This window comes from Pseudorca crassidens, chromosome Y (assembly GCF_039906515.1).
Source record: "Pseudorca crassidens isolate mPseCra1 chromosome Y, mPseCra1.hap1, whole genome shotgun sequence".
NCBI lineage: Eukaryota > Metazoa > Chordata > Mammalia > Artiodactyla > Delphinidae > Pseudorca > Pseudorca crassidens.
The window spans coordinates 7280294-7303520 of record NC_090318.1 but is presented as its reverse complement, the minus strand read 5'-3'; the positions used below and the strand labels follow the sequence as shown (position 1 = coordinate 7303520).

Below are 23227 nucleotides of genomic sequence, written 5' to 3'. Positions count from 1 at the left end.
ATGTCCCACCCAGTAACAGCAAACCCCTGCTAAGAAAGTCTGCATCACGGAGCCAGACGATGCATGTAAGACCAATCGCACAGTTATCGTTTCAGTCTTCTCCCCTACACAGTGAAATGCCAGTTCAGGTACCCAAGATTTCAAAGCAAAGTGCCTTGGGAGACACAGACAGCCGCTGCTTCCACATAAGAGTAGTCTGTCTTCTTTTTCTAATGACTTGGGTCTTGTAAGCTAACGCTTCCGATTAATCTGTAAATTAACGTACAGATTTTAATTATCTCTAAGACTGAGAGGCTGCAATCGGATTGTTTACCATGTGCACTAGGCCCTCAGACAAATTTCAGCAATATGTACAGGCTGGTTATGAAACCCCTAAGACGCTGTGATTTTCACCCACATAACGCAGGATTTATTTGGGCCCTGATGATTCCCTTTTCTGCAGTAGGTGGAGTCGTAAGTGAGGTCATTTACTCATATAAGGTGACCTCCAGAGTTCTGAAAAATAAACCCTGTGGTTTTCTCCATAGATGTTAAGGCGGGCGATGCCTTGCCCTTTGAGGTAGCCTGCCTGCGTCTCAAAAATCTTGGTGTTAAAGCGTATTTTGATGCTTAAATTTAAATGAATGACAACAACAAAAAAAGTTTTAAAAGAAAAATACTTAAAGCATCGTGAACCCAAGCATCTGCTGAGAGTTCAATGAGTCTCATGTTATGTCGGCAAACGCAGGAACTCAGTCTTGTAGTCAAGTGCTCGCCATCTTACATTCCCACAGCCACAGAACCGTTCAGATTAGAACACAAAATACAGCAGGGACAGTAGCAGTGAATCGGGCTCGTCACTCTCAGTACTCCGGACTTTGGGGAGCACGGAAATCTCTGGGATGGGCTGCCCTGTGCACTGTAGAGCAGCACCCCTGGTCTCCACCCAGTCGATGCCAGAAGCTATCTCCCTGAAAAACATCTCCAGACGTGATCAAATGTCCCCTGGGGAGGGGCGGGGAACTGCCTAGGGCTAAGAACATCTGAGCAGCGGCGGTTACACAAGTCCAGAGCCGCCCTTCACATGGAAGGCCCTCAGATTCCTACAAGTCTCGATTCCCTGAGAATCTGCAGTGCTTTCGTCGAGGAACCACAACTTTGATGCTGGCCTAAGCACGCCACAGACCTTGCAGAGTTGCACCTCGGATGTCCTCCAACTCAAAGGCTGCAGTCAGAAGAGGGAGAAATAACACAGGTGTGTTTCTCTAGGTCGAGGTGGGCTCACTGTGGCCCACAGGCCAATTCCCACCTGCAGCTGCATTCTGCAAAGACTGTGACCTATCGATAGCTTTTACATTTTGAAATGGTTGAAAAGGAAATCAAAACAATGCTATTTTGCCACCCATGAAACTGATATGACATTCAAATTCCAGTGTCCATCAGTGAAGTTTTGTTGGCGCTCAGCCACACTTGTTCATCTGCGTAAGATCGGTAGCCGCTCTCACACAAGGGCAGGACTGAGCGGCCGCAGCACAGACCACTGGCCCACAAAGCCTCAACTATCTACTCTCGAGCCCTGGACAGAAAAGGTCTGCCAACCTTGCTCTCCTGAAGATTTTCCCCTTTCCACATTAGAGCACACCTGCCTCACCGCTTCCCAGCCTGAAATCTTCCTGTCTGAGAACCTGAAGGTGATGCCCCGAAATGTGGATGTTCCTGGTGAACACACCAACCACTGTGAAATGGACAGCCAAGAAAACACCACAGCCATGGTCTGCTGCGAATGGCTTTCAAAGGAGGCACCTGCTGAAACTAGGGAAGTCTAAGGGGAACAGATATGAGCCCTCACTTTCTGACGCACAGCACCCAACACAGAGAGGAAGGGCATGTGGTTTTTACACAGATGACTCCCCAGCTCGTGGATGCACCATGGGTACTGTGGTAGGTAAGCAACAGTGTGTCATTTCCCAGCACGGTCCCAAATGACCATCTGCACGTATTAACTGTACAAGGAGCTAAATAAAGGCTACAAAAATGTCCAGAGTCATCTATAAAGCTAAGCACCAATGCCTCACCCACAGCAGGAAGTCAGCGTGTGCTCAATTCAATTCAATCCAAGCAAAGCTTACGTTCCCTAAATACTGAATTAATACACAATCGAAACACTCATGAGCAACAGGCCTCCCCTCTCTCCTCTTCCCTCTGACATTTAAAATATGGTTCAACTGCATTTCAAAACATACTGACTGATGGTGTAGCCACTGTGGAAAAGTTAGACGGTTCTTCAGAATGTTAAACAGAGTTACCATAACAACCTAGCAATTCTACTGCCAGGTATATACCCAAGAGGCATGAAGGTATACATCCACACAAAACTGGTACACGAACGTTCACGGCAGCATGATTCATAACCACTCAATAAAAGGAAATACACCTCAAATGTCCGTCAACTGATGAATGGATAAACACAATGTGGTACGTCCATACAATGGAATATTATTTGGCCATAAAAAGGATTCATGTTACAACATGGATGTCAACATCTGATGTCACAGACTCAATTAACCTTTTATAATTTTTTAAAACAAACTACGCTTTTTAAATATTTAAGTAAAATACTGAAATTCTAATACAGTTGAACCTTTAGGGTTAAGGGGACTGGCCCCTGTGCAGTTGAAAACCCACTTATAACTTGACAGTTGGGCCTCTGTGTCCAAGATTCCTCATCTGTGGATTCAACCATGGACTGTATACAGTAGTCTATGGTTTATTGAAAAAAATCCATGTATAAGTGGACCTGTGAAGTTCAAACCCAGTCAAGGGTCAATTGTACATATTTACCTTGTTATACATTTGGCTTTAAACAAAAATACATCAACAAGATTTTTTTTTAACATCTTTACTGGAGTATAATTGCTTTACAATGGTGTGTTGGTTTCTACTTTATAACAAAGTGAATCAGCTATACATATACATATATCCCCATAGCTCCTCCCTCTTGCGTCCCCCTCCCACCCTCCCTACCTCACCCCTCTAAGATTCTTACTTTGATTAAATCTGGGTCTATCATTTTAGTTCTGATTGGTTCCTTTAAAACAATAAAGCAAAAATCTCCCCCAAATTTCCATCTTGATGTTTTTAGAAGTACAAAAGTTCTATCAGTTTTTTAATTTAAAAAAATTAAAGGAAGAACCAGAAAACACAAAACAGTAAATGATAAAAGCAAACCCTAGAATCCCATCTACCAACAGATAACAGCGCTTTTTCTTGGTAGCGGACGGGGAGGGAGCCATCAGTTTCAGTTTGGGATGTGGCTTCAACTCTTGATTGTTTTTTTTGGCCGTGCGGCTTGCAGGATCTTAGTTCCCCAACCAGGGATCAAACCCATGCCCCCCGTAATGCAAGTGTGAAGTCCCGACAACCACTGAAACTCCCTGGGCTTCAACTCCTGATGCCTGTGCAGCTACGACTGTTCGGTTAGCTCTTCTGGGTACCTTATCCTCTCATGAGATCTATAAATAGTAAGCTACACGTTTTTCTAAGAAGTTTCAAGGTTAAGTAGTAAATCAATTTGCAGACAGACACAAATCGTATTAAGAAACTAATAAACCATAGCATTAAGATACAGGGGCCAACTAAGATCCAGACTTGTGTGCCCAATTGTAATTAATTTTGCAGCTTAATTTTAATTCACCGTGTTGACAAGAGGGAATGATTTTAGAAAGTGTCATCTGCTTCCGGTAAGACCCAGAAAAGTTTATAATGGCTGGTTCAGCATCCACAATTCTTAGAAGGCAATAAAAGGCCAATCTGTTATGTAGAATGGACTAAAGAACCCATCATTATTTAATGATGCTCTATCTACTACCTTCAACTTCAGCAAGGAGAAAGACCTCAGACTCCGTCTCAAGAAAGCATTTTAAAACAGGTGTTCAGTTTTGGCAAAACGCAGCTCTGCTTCAAACGAATTTCAGGTAAAAGACAAAGATCAAAGGCAGGCGTTTACCTTTAGGCTGACTTCATGTGTAGACCTGTGAACCAGTGGGCTCCCCAGCATCCGATCATATAAAACGCCAAGTGTCTGCTGGGACCTGCCTGGTGAGAAACAGAGAGATTTGAAAAACAACAACAACAACAGTAACAACAAAAAACACCTTAAAATTCTTCGGGAATTGCTCACCTTTGACCTGTCCTATTCTTGTTTTTCTTTTTCATCCCAACTCAAACTTAACACATTTTACTGTTTCATAATCTCTGTCCTAAAACTTTAACACAAACTATGCAGTTTTATTTGCAGTGTGAAAAAGGAGAAATTAAAACGGCCAGTCAGTATTATGGTACATGTAGAGATTTGTAAGGAAAACGTCTCAAAGTAAATAAAATTGATTTTAGCTCAGATACTGTTCCTGCTATCATTCAATGATAATATCTTTGTTTTAGGGACCGTATCACATACAACCAATAAATTAAACTGTACACAGCCTTAAGAGAAGAAAAGATGCTCCAGACATCTTTTCTGACAATACAGACATTGCCTGGTCACATGTTTACAATAATCACGGCACGCATGTTTGTGTGCAGATATCCACTCTTTTATGTGCTCAAAAAAACACAGAAATGTCAGAATCTTTTTTTCCTTTTTTGGCTTCCCTAAAATAAAGCGAAAGCAAGCACTGACTCTCAACTTTTACATTATTGTTTTCCTACGTTTCCGTTTCACAGGGGTTCCACCTGCATGGATTTCTGAAGAAGCCAGAGGTATATGTCATATGATAATCCTTCATATCAAAAACTCATTTTTACTTTTCAGTCAGTATAAACAGTAAGCAGTCAACCAGGATCTACTTAATAATATTTACCTTCTTCCTCATAAATTCTCTTCAGTTGTGAGTGAATCCAGTCTCCTACAGGGCTGAAATTATCTACAAGCTCAAGAACTAAGGAAATTAAATGCCTGCTGTTTTCTCTAAATTCTTGGTCGATAGTCTTAAGTGATAATAAAAAGGCGCCAGGTTTAATATAATTCAAATCCATAAGTGAGGCTATGAATGAAGGTGTTTCTTATTAGTGAATGTATACAGAACCTCTTGAAATGTTTTAAGGAAATTCAAGTAAATTACTCCCACTGAGTCACGTTTATAGTTACACTGTTCAAAGAAAGGTGACTAAAAGGATTCTACAAGCAGGTTCATAGGCCCTTAAGTTTCATTACAGTACCTTTTTAAACCACATACGGATCTATAAGATAAAACCAGGACAACTGAAAAAATCTACCACTGAAGGAAAATAGTAAGATTTAAACAAAATTCCTCTATAGCTCGTTGAATAGAAATTAAAGGGCACCAGACTGAAGAAGGCACTAGGGAATACTGAGTTTGCTTATAAAATAAAAATACATTTCATTATGAAAAAAACTCGGCAGTGGAGATGAAATAGGACGATACTCCTTACGGCAAACCTGAAGCAGACAGCAAATTATTTTCGGGATTGGGCTGTAAACCCAAGAGCCTTATGATGAAACTGCTAAACACCATAAAGTATCAAAATATAAGCAGATGTCACCACAATAAGCCCCAAACTGCTTGAAAATTAAAACATTAAAATCCGTAACAATTCAATTAAGTAATTAATATATAAACAGCTCTCATTACAAGCTGTTCAGGAAAAAGCTTTAGTATCAAATTCCTATTCTCTGGCCCAAAACAGATGGTAACTCACAAATTGAAGGTTATCTTTGATATAAGTTGTTAAATTCAGTACATGTAATTAACATCGTCTGTGTGTTATAAACACAAAAAATGTGAAATATGACTGGTTAATAACATTCTGGTTATGCAACATGTCAAAATTAATTAGTTCGTTACTAGAAATAATAAGTTAAAGTGAGAATCCTGAACTTCCAATCCCTGGTCAGTCCTGATTTTCCCATTATTAACACCTAAATAGAACCACTATCAATAAACAGTGCTGGCGGGGCTTCCCTGGTGGCGCAGTGGTTGAGAGTCCGCCTGCCGATGCAGGGGACGCGGGTTCCTGCCCCGGTCCGGGAGGATCCCGCATGCCGCAGAGCGGCTGGGCCCGTGAGCCATGGTCGCTGAGCCTGCGCGACCGGAGCCTGTGCTCCGCAACGGGAGAGGCCACGACAGTGAGAGGCCCGCGTACCAGAAAAACAAAAACAAAAAACAGTGCTGGCAAAAATTTACGTGCTGAAAAAGATCTGTGTGAAACGCAAATGATTTTTAAAAAAATATGTATTTGGCTGCGCCAGGTCTTAGTTGTGGCACATGGGATCTTCGCTGCGGTGTGCAGGATCTTTGTTGCAGCATGCAGAATCTTTAGTCGCGGCATGCGAACTCTTAGTTGCAGCCTGTGGGATCTAGTTCCCTGACCAGGGATCGAACCCAGGCCCCCTTCGTTGGGAGCACGGAGTCTTAGCCACTGGACCACCAGGGAAGTCCCCCCACCCCCACCTTTTTTAAGTCTTTACTGAATTTGTTACAATATTGCTTCTGTTTTATGTTTTGGTTTTTGGCTGTGAGGCACGAGGGATCTCAGCTCCCTGACTAGGGATCGAACCCTCACCCCCTGCATTGGAAGGCAAAGTCTTAACCACTGGACCGCTAGGGAAGTCTGAAACGCAAATGATTTTAACAAATGCAATATATTCTTTACTCTCAAAGGTAGTAATAAATATAAAAAGGCCTCATTTTCTGGTTGCCGTCAGTTCTTGGCATGGAATGGTGTAGACGATGACTAATAGTCCTCCCACACAGGAGGCGTAAAGCCTTTAGTATATTCACAATGCTGTGCAATCATCCCCTATGTCAAGTCTCAAAACATCTACATTACCCCAAAAGGAAACCTTGGGCCCATTAAGTAGTCAGTCCTCAATCCCCCTCCCCCTCCCCCCGCCCAGGCAACCACCGGCCTGCTTTCTGTCTCTGCAGATTTGCCTGTTTTGGACATTTCACATAAATGGGACCACACAACACGTTCTCTGTGTGCGGCTTCTTGCGCTTAGCATAATGTCTCCCAGGTTCATGCACAATGCAGCAGGTGTCAGTCCTTCACTCCTCTGGGCGGCCGAGTACTGCTCTGCTGAGCGCGTGGGCTACCTTTTGTTACCGTTCCACCCACCAGCTGATGCGCATTTGACTACTGTGAATACTGCTGTCAGGGACACTGACGTCCAGGAATGTGCTTGCGCCCCCGTTGCCCATGCCTTGGGTATGTATTGTTCTACATCATTTTGCCAGAGACGAGGAATGGTGCAGTGTCGCTCTCCTTGGGGCAAACCAAATTACTCTTCCATTCAGAAGCGTTGCCAAGTCTATCAGGGCAACCAGAGGCGCTGGATTGGTTTTGTTTTGCCTGCAGCCCTGGCTATCATTCTAAATCCTTCTCCCTCCCCTGAGGTAGTTCAGCTCCAAAGTTTTGAGTTGGGAATTGCCTGCACTTCTGGCTTCCCAGGACCCCTTGAGGTGACTCTGGCTACCCAGGTACCTTCTCACACTGATATCTGATATGATCCACGTATGCAACCCCTAATAGCAGCATGGAAGTATCATGGTGTGTCCTATTTTACACAGTGGTTTTCAACCAGGGATGGCTGTGCTCTCTGCCCCAGGGGACTGCAGGATATCAGACAATGTCTGGAGACATCTCTCGGTTGTCACAAGTGGAGGAGGGGAGGTACCGGCGCCTAGTGGGTAGAGACCAGGAATAGCGCTCAGCATCTACAACGCACAGAACAGCCTCCCTGCACGGAAGACTCATCAGCCCCCAAATGCCAATAATGTCAAGAAACTTTTTAACAGAAGAGATTTTAGACTAAGTTCATCTCTTTATGACTTCTGCCTGATTCTTACGGAGAAATATTAGAAGGTGAAGTAACAGTTTCACACAGGGCTTAGATTCAAAAAGAATTATCTAGGGGATATTTTCATAGGTTGTCATAATGCTTCCTTCTTGGTTGCCCAAATCTGTGGAACAAAACAAATAATCCATATGGCTCACTCAGTGAAAATTCAGGATAAACCTACATTTTTATTGATCGTAAATGAAATGCTTAACTATATACATATTGATTGTATCTCCTGATAAAAATGAATCAAATGTGTACAATTAAACTCCTTTAACTGCTGGTGGAGAGGTCAGCACGGAGCAGAACTGAGGCCTGCGGCCAGCAGCCAACACCACATGCCAGCCACATGAGAGCCACCATCGCACTGCATCATCCAGTACCTATCAGACCATCAAGTCCCTGCAGCTCCGGTTGATGTCTTGACTGCAACTTCAAAGAGACCTCTACCAGAACCACCCTGCTAAGTCACCACAGCATTCCTGACCCTCAGAATCTGACACACCATGAAGGACAGGTGGGAAAGATACCCGGGGCAGCAGGCCTTTTCAGCAATCGCCTCTCCATCATCATCCACAGAATGGGACAATGTCAAGCACGGCTGCTGCCAGGAAAGCCTAGAACCACAGGGACTTGGAAGCCAAGCAAACGGAGCTTTCAAAGAAGCAGGAGAGAGTTTCCCAAAGCATGTTCTTCACAATGATGTTTCCCAGATGGTTAGTATGTGTTTAGTATCACCACATGAAAAACAGCTCTGTGATCCAATTTTCCACGTTCAATAGGATTGGTAACCCTGGGTTAAAGTTACTGAAAAACAATAAAAAGGAGCACCTAAATACATCAAACAAATACTAACAGACGTAAAGGGAGGAACTGATGGGAATACAGTAACAGTAGGAGACTTTAACACCCCAGTGATATCCATGGACAGATCTTCCAGACAGAAAATCAATAAGGCAACAGGGATCCTAAATGACACAATAGAACAATTAGACAAAAATGGATATTTTCAGGACATTAAATCCAAAAAAGCCCCAGAATACACATTCTTTTCAAGTTCACGTGGAACATTCTCCAGGACAGACCACATACTAGGACACAAAACAAGCCTCAAGAAATTTAAGGTGAACAGAAATTATTTCAAGCATCTTTTCTGACCACAACAGCATGAAACTAGAATTGAACCACAGAAACAGAAATGAGGAAAAAACGATTACATGGAGACTAAACACGCTACTAAAAAAACCAATGGGTCAACGATGAAATCAAAGAGGAAATTAAAAAATACCTTGTGACAAATGACAACAAAAACACCACCATACAAAATCTTTGGGATGCTGCAAAAGAAATCCTAAGAGGGAAGTTCATAGCAATACACGCCTTCCTCAAAAAGTAAGGAAAAAATGTCAGATAAGCAACCTGACCTACCACCTAAAGAATTAGAAAAAGAAGAACAAACAAAACCTAAAGTCAGCAGAAAGAAGGAAATAATAAAGATCAGAGAGGAAATAAATAAACTAGAGTTTTATAAAACAATGGAAAAACTCAGTAAAACCAAAAACTGGTTTTTTGAAAGGGTAAACAAAAATCAACAAACCTCTGGCCAGGCTCACCAAGAAGAAAAAAGAGAGGACCCAAATAAACAAAATAAGAAATGAGAGAGGAGAAATAACATCTGATATTGCAGAAATTTTAAAAAACCACAAGAGAACACTATGAACAATTACATGCCAACAAATTGGACAACCTAAAAGAAATGGACAAGTCTCTAGAAACATACAGCCCACCAAAACTAAATCAAGAAGAGATAGATATTTTTACAGACCGGTCACCAGAAGTGAAATAGAATCTATAATTTTAAAAAAGTTTCCTGCAAACAAATTCCAGGACCGAATGGCTTCACTGGGGAATTCTACCAAACAAACAACGAAAAACTTATAGCAACCTTTTTCAAACTCTTCCAGGAGGGTGAAGAGGAAGAAACACTCCCGAAGACATTCTATGAAGTCACCATCACCCCGATACCAAAACCAGACAAAGACACTACCAAAAAAGAAAATTACAGGCCAATATCTTCAATGAATATGGATGCAAAAATTCTCAACAAAATATTAGCAAACCGAATTCAACAACACATAAAAAAAATCATACACCATAATCAAGTTGGATTCATTCCAGGGTCACAAGGATGGTTCAACATATACAAATCAATCAATGTGATACACCACATCAAGAAAAGAAAAAAACCACATGGTCATCTCTATAGATGCAGAATAAGCATCTGACAAAATTCAACATCCATTCATGATAAATACCCTTACCAAAGTGGGTACAGAGGGAACATATCAACATAATAAATGCTATTTATGACAAACCCACAGCCAACATAATACTCAGTGGTGAAAAGCTGAAAGTCTTTCTGCTAATATCTGTAACAAGGATGCCGACTCTACCACATCTATTCAACATAGTACTGGAAGTCCTAGCCACAGCAATGAGACAAGAAAAAGAAATAAAAGGTATCCAAATTGCAAGGGAAGAGATTAAATTCTTATATGCAGATGACATGATATTATATATAGAAAACCCTAAAGACTCCAGGCAAAAACTACTAGAACTGATAAACGAATTCATCAAGGTAGCAGGATACAAGATTGACATACAGAAATCTGTTGCACTTCTTTACACTAACAATGAAATATCAGAAAGGGAAAGTAAAAAAAAAAGAAACCAAAAAAACAATAAACAATCCCTTTTAAATCGCTTCAAAAAAATATTTAGGAATAAACCTCATCAAGTAGGGGAAAGACTTATATGCTGACAACTATAAAACACTGATACAGGAAATTGAAGATGATTCCGAGAAATGGAAAGACATCCCATGCTCTTGGACTGGAAGAATTAATATTGTTAAAATGGCAATACTACAGATTACCCAAAGCAATACTATGGATTACTACCCAAAGCAATACTACAGAATACTACCCAAAGCAATCTACAGATTTAATGTGATCCCTATAAAAGTACCCATGACATTTCTCACAGAAGTAGAACACATAATCCAAACATTTATATGAAACCATAAAAGACGGAGAATTGCCAAAGCAATCCTGAGGAAAAACAAAAACAAAGGAGGAGGCAGAAGCCTCCCAGCCTTTAGGCAATACTACTACAAAGCTACAGTAATCAAAACAGTGTGGTATTGATACAAAAACAGACATACAGATCAACAGAACAGAACTGAGAGCCCAGAAATAAACCCACACAGCTACGGTCAATTAATCTTCGACAAAAGTGGCAAGAATATACAATGGAGATAAGACAGTCTCTTCAGCAAGTAGTGCTGGGAAAGCTGGACAGACACATGTAAATCAAGCAAGTTAGAACATACCATCACACCATATACAAAAATAAACTCAAAATGCCTTAAAGGCTTATAAATATAAGACGTGATACCATAAAACTCCTAAAAGAGAGCATAGGCAAAAAATTCTCTAACATAAATCATACCAGTGTTGCCTTAGGTCAGTCTCCCAAGGCAACAGAAATAAAACCAAAATAAACAAATAGGACCTATTCAAACTTATAAGCTTTTTCACAGCAAAGGAAACCATAAACAAAACAAAAAGACAACCTATGGGCTGGGAGAAAATATCTGCAAATGATGAGACTGGCAAGGGCTTAATTTCCAAAATATACAAACAGCTCATACAACTCAATAAAAAAAAAACACAACTCCAACAAAAAATGGGCAGAAGAACTAAAGAGACATTTCTCCAAATAAGAAATATATATGGCCAATAAAGCACGTGAAAAGATGCTCAACACTGCTAATTATTAGACAAATTCAAATCAAAACTATAATGAGGTATCACCTCACACAGATCAGGATGGCCATCATTAAAATGTCTACAAATAATGAATGCTGGCAAGGGTGTGGAGAAAAGGGAACCCCCCCCCCCGCCCCTACACTGTTGGTGGGAATGTAAATTGGTATGGCCACTACGGAAAACATACGAAGATTCCTTAAAAAACTAAAAACAGAACTACCACATGATCCTGCAATCTCACTCCTGGGCATATACCCGGAGAAAACCATAATTTGGAAAGGTACATGCACCCCAATGTTCATAGCAGCACTATTTACAATAGCCAAGACATGGAAGCAACCTAAGTGTCCATCAACAGATGAATGGATCAAGATGTGGTACACACACACACACACACACACACACACACACACACACACAATGGAGTAATACGTAAAAAAGAATGAAATAATGCTATGTACAACAACATGGATGGACCTAGAGATTATCATACAAAGTAAAGTAAGTCAGACAGAGGAAGACAAAAATCATATACCACTTATATGTGGAATCTAAACTATGATACAAATGAACTTATTTACAAAACAGAAGCAGACTCAGAGATGTAGAAGACAAACTTACGGTTACCAAAGGGGATTTGGCAGGCGCAGGGTTCAGGGGAAGATAAATTAGGACTTTGCGATTAGCAAATACACATTACTATATATAAAACAGATAAACAACAAAGTCTTTCTATAAAGTACAGGGAACTATATTCAATGTCTTGTAATAAACTATAATGGAAAAGAAAAAAACCAATACAAATAGTTTACACAGGGCTTCCCTGGTGGCGCAGTGGTTGAGAGTCCGCCTGCTGATGCAGGGGACACGGGTTCGTGCCCCGGTCCGGGAAGATCCCACATGCTGAGGAGCGGCTGGGCCCGTGAGCCACGGCCACTGAGCCTGCGCATCCGGAGCCTGTGCTCCGCAACGGGAGAGGCCACAGCAGTGAGAGGCCCGCGTGCCGCCAAAAAAAAAAAAAAAAAGTTTACACATAATTGCATCTATTATCTGCCTGGCTCTGTTCTAAGTGCTTTAAGTTATGTAATCCTTTTAATAAACAATGAAAGAATCCTTCCTACCAGAATCTCACAATGTGTTTTCAATGATATATCCACGATCCACCACTAACAGTGTCATACCAGGGGTTCACATACACTAAATTATCTCTCTCCTGTTACGATTTTCTCATGGCTCTGAGCTGTAGGCAGCAGAAATTTTGTGGACCACCTTCCTCATCTGGCTCCTCCAAGTACCCAGGTATCCACCTAGATAATGACACTCCATGTACAGTATGCTATGGTTTGCCCAACTCTCCCAAATTTCCGACTTTTCAGAAATATGCTGAAATTTTAAAGACAACTTTCTGATTGACTTTGAATACATCAGTTGCTAGACAGTCCAATAAAGGGAGGTTCTGCCGTTGGAAGACTGTAGGTTCTCCAAGAGAATATAAAACCAACGTGCGTTTCTTTAGACTTTGGAAGCTTGAAATCTACAGATGACAGGACTTGACAGAAATGAATCCAAGTGTGCCAAGTTGGTAATGACTTACAAAAATAAATGTTACTTTTAATATCGTAATAGTGTCAAGAAGTAGGACACTTCTAGATAAGGCTTTATACATTGGGAATTAAAATCAGGCCATCATCCTCATTTCTCTTTTCACTCACTGAACTAGGAAAATGGGTACTGTGAGGTGAAAGGTCACAGTGCATTAAACATCTCACTTCTTATCATCTCATCTTTTTTAAAAAATCTATTTTTGGAATACCTTTTATTTAGGTGGATTATTTATTTTTTTGCCACTATGGTAAGAGTGTACCCTTCTCTTTTTATGTGTAAACTCGAAGAGACAACACTAAAGGGATCCCTTCTCTGTTAAAGTTCTGACACAGAAAAAATGCTTTGATTTTTTTCTTAATGATAAATATTAATTTTGTGCATAAATTCCAAAGGCCTAACCTTTAATATTCTTTAAGAATAAGCATATACACCACAAAAACAACAGAAAGCTATAAATTAAAACCAAGTAACATCCTAAAAGATCTTCCTTTGAAAAAGCCTGCATGGTCGGGCTTCCCTGGTGGCGCGGTGGTTAAGAATCTGCCTGCCAATGCAGGGGACACGGGTTCGAGCCCTGGTCCGGGAAGATCCCACATGCCGCAGAGCAACTAAGCCCGTGCGCCACAACTACTGAGCCCGTGTGCCATACTACTGAAGCCCACGCGCCTAGAGCCTGTGCTCCACAACAAGAAGCCCGCGCGCCGCAACGAAGAGTAGCCCCCGCTCGCCGCAGCTGGAGAAAAGCCCTCGCGCGGCGATGAAGACCCAACACAGCCAAAAATAAATAAATAAAATAAAAATTTAAAAAAAAATCAGTAGCCCTGAAAATACTATTTTAAAAAAGTCTCCATAGTTAAATGGTAATGTTTGTTGTCCAATGCCTAAAAAAAATGTAGAGTTTGAGTGTTATCTGTAAGTAACATTTCAGTACTGTTACCTGCAGATGGCAATCTTGGCTGTGCCAACAACTCTCCTTTCCTGCGCATTAATGTGTCAACAGATCATCACTGTACGAAACGTGAGAACGGTTTTGGTAAAGTTTCTGACCTATATTTGAGACGGGGAAACGGTTCCTATTGCAGCACGCCCGTAAAGCTGGCAGTTACCCAGACAGTGACTGATGAAAAACCTCATTCACAAGCCAATGATGTGGACACACTCTGCACACGACCAGGGCGGGGGTCTGAGAACTTTCCGGGGAACCCAACTCTCTGTGGTCCAAAGAGGCAACAGAAACTTACAATCACGCAAAGACTATAAACACATGTTTATCTTCGTTTCCCAAAGTAGACTGTGTTCATTTTAGCGCTCATTTCTAAAACAGTAGCTCTTAAAGATGACAACGTGATATTTAAAGCAAAGATTTCAAGATCAAATCTGTTGGAAAATTCTAGGTTTGAAAAAGGTAAAATAGATCCGAGAAGCTAAACAAATCCCACGCAGGATAAACACCAGAGAAAACCCCAAGAAAAGCACAATTTCCTGAAAGTCAGCAACAAAAGAAACTCTTCAAAGCAGCCAGAGGGGAAAAAAAATTTACATCCAGAGGAAAAAGATAAACAAATCCCACAAACTTGTTGTCTTCTGGCTTGCATTATTCTGGACAACGGAACAAAACCTTCCAAGGGCTGAAAGAATATGTCAGTCTAAAATTCTACACTCAGATGAAACATCTTTCAAAACATGAAAGTGAAGAATTTTCCAAACAACAAATGCAGACAGAATTCACTGCTAGGAGATCTGCACCACAGGAAATATTAATGCAAGTTCTTTAAGAAGAATTATCTCAGATGGAAATCTGGATTTATGCAAAGGAACGGTGACAGAAATGGTAACTATTGGGGTGAATATAAAAGTATTTTCTTCTCATTTTGAAGTTTCTTTTACATATAAATGCTTAATGCAAAATAACTATGTATTGTAGCGTTTGAAACATATATGAAAGATGTATGGCAACAGAAGCACAAAGAAACAGGTATAGAAGGCAAACAGAAACAGACTGCGGTAAGCTTCTTATACATGAGGTGGTAAAGTATCATTCAAATGCAGACTGTGATAAGACGCATACTGCAAACGTTAGCGCAACGCTGCAAAAACAAAACAAAGACGTGTAGCTAACAAGCTAACAGTGAAGTAAAATCATACAAAATTCTCAGTTTAGGCAAAAGTGGAGGAACGGAGGGGAAAAAAACCCCCAGAACGCACGACACAAGCAGAAAACAAAAAGTTGGTGGTAAATGGTACAACCTTTCCGATTAAAAGGCTGAGTGTGAGACTAGATAAAAAAGCCACACTCAACTCTGTAACAAACCCACTTTGCATAAGTACATATTGTCTCTGAATACGTGTATGTATATTTGACACATGTTGATACATTATATACATTTACTATACAGTATTGATATGTATTCCTATTATGTTCCACTTATCATTCTCATCTTCTGTGATTTCTTGTATTTCTTCCCTGCTTAGTGAGGTTGGGGAGGGCGCTATGCAGGTGAAGACGACACAGAACAGGAAGCGAAACAGAGCGATTCCTGGACCTGGAGGAGAGCACCTGCCTTTCGTGAGGGATCCATACGTGAACACGACACAACCCCGTGACCCTGCTCTGCTGGGAGCAGATGGCAGAGTGACCAGACCACCAGGCTCCTTAGGAAGTCTGAGCATTGCCACACCGAGGGTGCATCCGCCTGCCCACTTAAGACACCCTTGGGGGTTTAGGAACAGAATTCTGAGAAGTCACAGCCTCTGTTCTTGAAGTCAGTCACACTGGAGCTGAGACAAGTGCTTGGAGGGACGTCCTTGGTGGTCCAGTGGTTAAGACTCCACGCTGCCAGTGTAGGGTGTATGGGTTCGATCCCTGGTCGGGGAACTCGATCCCACATGCCACATGACGCGGCCAAAAAAATAAAAAGAGAGAGAAGTGCTTGGATAGGGGGTGGTACTTGGAGGGATGGGGCAAAAAGGGCTTTCCAGGTGGCATGGCAGCTCCATGCCCGGCCCCATCCTGCTCCCATGCCCCTGCAGTAGATCTGTAACCCCAGCTAACTTCCCACTCCACCTCAGTCTCGGAGTCTGTTTCTTGAGAAACCTTCTTAAAACAATGGCTCCAGCAGCACCCGGTACAAAATTCCGCATACAACTGCCCTGTTCTTTCAAGTGCCCTGCTCATGAATGCTGCAAACACTTCTTTTTTTAATAAAAGAAAACGATGGTGTTTTGTATCTTTGATCAAAAAGCCCACACGGCAGGCATTTCAATAAATGCATGCTAGTACACACGGTGTGCAGAAAAACACAAGGAACGCCCCAGAATACTCCAGATGGGATGTACTTGGCGGCCTCTATTATTTGTCTAGTTAGGTTACTCTACTGGTTATCCTCCCCTTTCCTGAAATTGAATTTAAAAATTGGGAGACACGTCGAGATATGACAACACAAGAAGGTAAAGTTCCAGAAGTGTAAAGCAGGGGTGAGCACACTTTTTCTGCAAAGGGCCAAAGAGCAGGTATCTTGGACTCGGCAGCCATCCTGTTACAAGTACTCAACTGTGCCCCAGCTCACAAGCAGCCACAGACAGTAGGTAATGGGCGTGGGCGTGTTTCAATAAAACTTTACAAAAATAGGTGGAAGGCGGGGTTGGCCTACAGGCAGGAGTCTGCCGACCCCTGCCCTGGGGCAAAATCATGTTCATTGTATTAAGGTGTGCACTCACAACTCATTACTAAATTAAAACAGACAACCGTAAAATATCATTAAGGGTGACTTGAGACATGAACACACGACAGAAGCGCTTTATTCCAGAAGTGAAGCAGGTCTGTGCCTCGTTCCTGGGAAGGACCACAGTGGAGGCGGCAGCAGGAGCGTGGGGTGCACTTCAGCCCAGGTCCCTGGTTCCTGGGACACACACACAGCTGCCACGGGGAGCCCTCAGGACACTCGTGCAAATGCCGTGCTGCGTTAAGATGGTGCTTTCAGAACCCAGGTGCAAAGTCTCGCGAAAACTTCCCAATTCTTTTATTTTATGGATCACAGAAGCGTGAACCTGAACAGAATAATCTCATCACTGCGGAGATGACATCTTTAATTTTTTTCCTTTTTAAAAATTATTTTTAATAGGTTTAGTTTTTAGAGGAGTTTTAGGTTCACGGCAAAATGGAGGGGAAGGCACAGAGAGTTCCCATACGCCCCCTGCCCCCCCCACATGCACAGCCTCCCCCACTGTCCACACCCCCCTCCAGAGGGTACATCTGCTACAGCCGATGAACCTGTACGGACACACCATCCTCACCCGAAGCCCATAGTTTACATTAGGGTTCACTCTTGGTGTTGTACCCTCTATGGGTTTTGACAAATTTATAATGAATGACATGTGGCCACCACTGTAGTATCATAAAGCACAGTTTCCCTGCCTTAAAAATCCTCTGTGTTCCGCCTGCTCATCTCTCCCCGTCCCCTAAACCCTGGCAACCGCTCATCTTTTCGCTGTCTCTGTAGTTTGGCCTTTTCCAGAAGGTCACAGAGTTGGAATCATAGCGCATGTAGTCTTTTCAGGTTGGCTTCTCTCACTCAGTGATGTGCATTTCAGGCTCCTCCGTGTCTTTTCCTGGCTTGAGCTCATGTCTTTTTAGCGCTGAATAATAATTCCACGGTCTAGATGCAACAGTTCATTTACCCACTCACCTACAAAAGGACATCCAAGTTCTGGCAATGATGGATAAAAGCTGCTATAAACATCTGTGTGCAGGTTTTTGCACGGAAGTAAGTTTTCAACTCCTCTGGGTAAATTTTATTTTTTAAAAATGCCATTAGAATTACATAAGTAATACATGTTCAGGGGAGAGATTTTAAGTGATTCTCAACCGCAGGCAATTTTGTCCCCCAAAGGTCATCGGGCAATGTCCGGAGACATTCCTCGTCACAACTTGGGGGGAAGGGCCCTGGCACGGAATGGGTAGAGGTCAGGGATGCTGCGAACCTCGTACAATGCACAAGACGTCCCCCCCATGAGAAAGGATTATCGGGCCCCACGTGTCACTAGTGCTGAGGTTGAGAAATCCTGACATGAGGATAAAATGCTAAAAGTTTTCTCTCCCCAAGTCTTCCCACTCTCACCACGCAGAGACAGCTTCTCACGAGCTTCTTCCAGTCTTCTACAAGTTTCCGCACACACCTGTTCTTACTTATAACACAAATATATTTTGCTGACTATAATCTTTGAATTTAGTCGTGAGTGGCACATACCAGTTGTTTTCATCACTAACATCCTTGAACAGCAAGGCGGCTTACTACCTGCCTACATAAAACCACTCCTTGCCCGCCAGTCCGCAAAGGAAGTGTACATTTTATGAAGTCCCTTAGGTCCATTATACAACTTAACCATCACAGCAGCCCTTTCGTTATTCCCACTTTGTGGCTAAAGAGGCCAAGATACAGAAAGTTCAAGTGAACAGAACCGGGCTTCACAGATCATAAGTGGTTAGGATTTGAACCCCCAGTTCTAGCTTCAGTTTTGGGGCTCTCCTCATTTCACAGCACAGCAATTCACAATTCACAGTAATTTAGATAGAAGGTAGGTAGTCAGGTTTTTAAAAATTTATTAATTAATTTATTTTTAATTCTGGGCTGCTTTGGGTGTTTGCTGCGGTGTGCGCGGGCTTCTCATTGCGGTGGTTTCTCTTGTTGCGGAGCACAGGCTCTAGGCGTGTGGGCTTCAGTAGTTGTGGCACGCGGGCTCGGTAGTTTTGGCTCACGGGCTCTAGAACGCAGGCTCAGTAGTTGTGGCGCACGGGCTTAGCTGCTCCACGGCACGTGGGATCTTCCCGGACTAGGGCTCAAACCCGTGTCCCCTGCACTGGCAGGTAGATTCTTAACCACTGAGCCGCCAGGGAAGTCCGGTACTCAGTTATTTTTGCACAATGGAAGTACCTCGGAATTTGCAACCAATAACACACTTCATTGAGAGAAGTCTTCTAGACACTTTGAACAATCAACCTGCACGTACACAAAGCACCCATTACGCATAATTCTAACCCTTTCCCGTTTGGTTAATCTTTAACACTTCCGAGCTGGTCTGAAATGTATTCAGTCATTTGCACTGTACCGACAAGCAACTAAGTTGAATTCATTTTGGGATTTTCTAGGACACTTTATTTTTTTCACCTGACTGACACCAGACTTTCTCACAGTTACTCTCTATGTCTAGGACATAGTAGCCGGACAGGAGTGAGCCACCGTGGGGCTTTACGTTTTGTTCACGTGCGCATCTGTCCCATTACGTCAAACCCAGACTCACGGAGTCTTAGATCTACAGTGAATATCTTATTTATAGAGGCCATTTATTTATAGATGAGGAGTGTGACCAAGTAGGTCATTCCTCTGACCGAGAAACCAGCAGAGTGTGCAGTCAGCTGAGCTAATGACACAGCAGAAACGGAATGTCAGTGCTTTAGGGATAAAACCTAGGCAATTTCTACATACCCTAATTCCCATTAAAATTCTTAACTCCGTTGACTGATCTGCCTTCAAGATGTTAATGCTTCCCTGTTCTATCGCTGGTATTGGAAACTTGTGAAATCGTAAGCAGCAATTATTATTAAGATAAATGACTGCAAAATCATAGCTAAATACGTACAACGTGTATTCTCACATAAGGCCTGATTTCATGCGACAATGGCTACTGAACGTGAGTATTTTCCAATTCCTAAAATGAATGTTGCCCACCTTTTTAGAATTCTCATTCCTCACTGCCCTTTCCTGCTACGTGACACTGCTAACTAGAATAAACTCGTGTGGGTGCCCTTCCGTCAGTCCTCCAAAGACAGGGGCTGGAAGGACACGCAGGCTGGGTCTCTCGGACACGATGGCTGAAGAGTTTTATGTCTGCTTCTTCCTCGGTCTCATGTGGCTGAACCACATCAGCGTAAGTTTACTCTCACGTGCGGTGGCTGCACGAGGCAGTTCTAGTATGAAATTCTCTGGGGAAAGCAACACTTCAGACAATTCGCGCGAAGCAGGACCAAGAAACCTATCAGTTAAGTAAAGCCCGCGTTTGTCGTGATGAAGCACTCTGGCATAAGCCCAGCGACGGAGCAGGTACCACTGACCTCTGGAAATGGATGACGTGGGGCACTGAAAGGTAACATACCTCCCGGAAGCAAAAGCCAGTGCGGGGTCTGGCACTGCCTCTGTCGAAAAAAGACTTGAGTTTTCCTAGTTTAAAAGGGAGACTGAGCCTTGAGATAGAAAAAAGAACACATGAGCCTTTCTGTGAGTCAACTACCTCTCCTGACTGGCATCAGAGTTCCCAGATTCCTAAGGGCGTGAAGGTCCCCCACTGGCTTTTATAGTGTGGGCTTGGGACGCCGGAATCACATAAAATATAGAGAATCTCACCGTGCCCGATCAGGAATACGTATGCCCAAATGTGCACGTGTGGGACAGAGCAACACAGCATGTGTGTCATGCTTCAGGGCGACATGGATGCATTGCCCACCACTGAATTCGTCACCATGCTCCGATCTCTCACAGACTTGGACAGCCGACCACCAGGGGGGTCGGAACCTGGAGGTCACGCCAGGTTGTCTGACCCTAAATCCCGTCGTCCCTCCACTGCACCACTCGGCCTATCGTTAGATGGTACTTCTGACGGACTCTTAAAAAATAAAAAAAATAGAACACCGGTCCCTCTTCTAACAGCTTATATCTGCCTCGAAGGCCAAACTCTTGCCTATGTCTTGTTTACCCATCTCGATCATGCTGCATTCACGCCCGGTCTAAGCCGGCTTTCTCTTCTCTGGATTTCAGTGTGGCTTTGTTTCTCAGAAATTTACACTCGGCGCTTGCAAAGGGTAGTGGCTCCCTTACAATACATCCCTTACAATGCAGGCTGGCAGACTCTCTGAGCAGCAGTGTGGTCCCGGAGTGACCTTGGCTCAACCCCAGAATCCCTCGCAGAGGGCTATCAGTTAAGTAAAGCCCGCCTGTGTCGTGACAAAGCCCTCCTGGTGCCCTGAAGCACTCCAGTGTGTCTCCTGGTGAGTAACGTAACTTTTCTGTGCCATGAAAGGAGCACAGTGCTCTACAGTTACACTGCACAAACTCACATGTTCAAATACACACAAAGCCAGACGTGTAGGCTTGTGCAGAACGACAGTTACAATTATAATCACAGCATGGGAACAGCTGCACACTGGGCATTGGAATTCTGCTGTGTTCCTTTTGTTCTATGTTCTCTGTGATTTTTAAAGAAAAAATAAAAACCAAGATGAATCTTATGTGTATTTTACCACAATTAAAACATAAATAAAAATAAAAAGCCAAGATAAATCTACAAACATTTTCATCAGTCACTTCCACAAAGGAATGAATGTGAGAATTCCCTTAAAGGGACTAAAACAGTCACACAAAATTGTAAGAGAATAATGCTTTCGTTTCAACTGGAACATAATCACATTTATCCCTAGTTTTTCTTTCTTTCTTTTTTTTTTTTTTTGTGGTACGCGGGCCCCTCACTGCTGTGGCCTCTCCTGTTGCGGAGCACAGGCTCCGGACGTGCAGGCCCAGCGGCCATGGCTCACGGGCCCAGCCGCTCCGCGGCATGTGGGATCTTACCGGACCGGGGCACGACCCCGTGTCCCCTGCATCGGCAGGCGGACTCTCAACCACTGCGCCACCAGGGAAGCCCCCTAGTTTTTCTTAAATGAAAACAAATTACTTGGTTTTCAAACAACGGAATTCTTAAGTGAGCAAGCGTGTCTAAGAAAGAAAGAACAGGATCACATGAGAAAACAAATGAGATTAGACTGAGTATCTTCACGCTACACGTAACCAAATGATTTTATCTGCCTGCCTTTCTCTATTTTATTGATACCATTTTACCAGCCTAGGAGACAACAGGCTTCTTCATGCAAATATAATTTCAAACAGTTTCAAAAATGCAAATGCCCTATTTCCTATAAAAAACAAATATAAAGGAAAACTAGAATTTAAGTGAATTTCCTAGTTTAAGCTTAGTCTGATTTCCTTTGAGCTGTTCAAATTTCTCTCAGGCCTTAAGATCGCTTTCATGAATTAAAGAAAATATGTTAAATGCATAAGTATATAGGTACTTGTGTGAACTAAGAAGCTCTGGGGATGATATTTCTGACAACAAATTAAACCGAACAAAGTGTTACCCTAAAATGGTACTTGGAAGATGTCATTGTTAACAGAGGGAACCAGTGCTGTGTCAGATTTCCGGTTGTGTGAAGAGAAATCTTCACAAGTCACACACAGCCCTAACTGCACAGAAAAGCACTTTGCAAAAAAATGCTGAAAATGCCCTTCCGTTCTAAGGATGACATTTACATGGTTCTACAGAAATATCACAGATTAAAAATAGAAGACAGTGCCTTTTAGTAGGGCACAAACCTTGTTCCCAAAAAAGTATATGAGAAAAGTATGTGAATTTTGAGAAATCTTTCTCAGTTTGGATCCTCCGTTATACAGAGATTTACTTCTTTTTCAGTGGGAAGAGACAGTCCCTTACAAGGACAGGGAGGCGAACTCTGGCACTGGGAACAGAAAAGCACATGCACCTGAAGTGGGCGAGTTTCGAACTTGGTTGGGGTTTTACCCCTGCATCTCCGACCGAAGGAAGTCTCCCCAAGGACTGATGCTTAACTGTGAAACGGTGACACAAATGAGGTTCAGAACGGTGTGATACATTAGGGAGACGGCTTGATGACCCACCAAGACCCCTGGAAAAGCCCCCGTACGCGAGCAGAGCATTCAACAGGTGTAACTGTGCTCATCTGACTTGCTGTCATGTTAACCTGTTCGATTCGAGGTTGGCAGACCTGTTCTTAAAGGGTCAGGCAGTAAACAGTTTTCACTCCATGGGCCATATAGAGTTACAACCACGCAATTCCACCACTGTAGTGAGCAACAAAGACAATACAGATGTCAAT

At 42.6% G+C, this 23227-nt stretch overlaps 1 protein-coding gene across 8 annotated transcripts in view; it reads right to left on the bottom strand.

The window, feature by feature from the left end:
• Positions 1–23227, bottom strand: part of LOC137217792 (F-box-like/WD repeat-containing protein TBL1X) — a 230092-nt gene that overhangs the window by 64795 nt on the left and 142070 nt on the right. For all 8 annotated transcript variants that reach the window (XM_067724736.1, XM_067724733.1, XM_067724737.1 and 5 more), the window contains one exon: positions 3986–4074. The gene's annotated coding sequence lies outside the window, so the exon portion shown is untranslated. The remainder of the gene's footprint in view (positions 1–3985; positions 4075–23227) is intronic.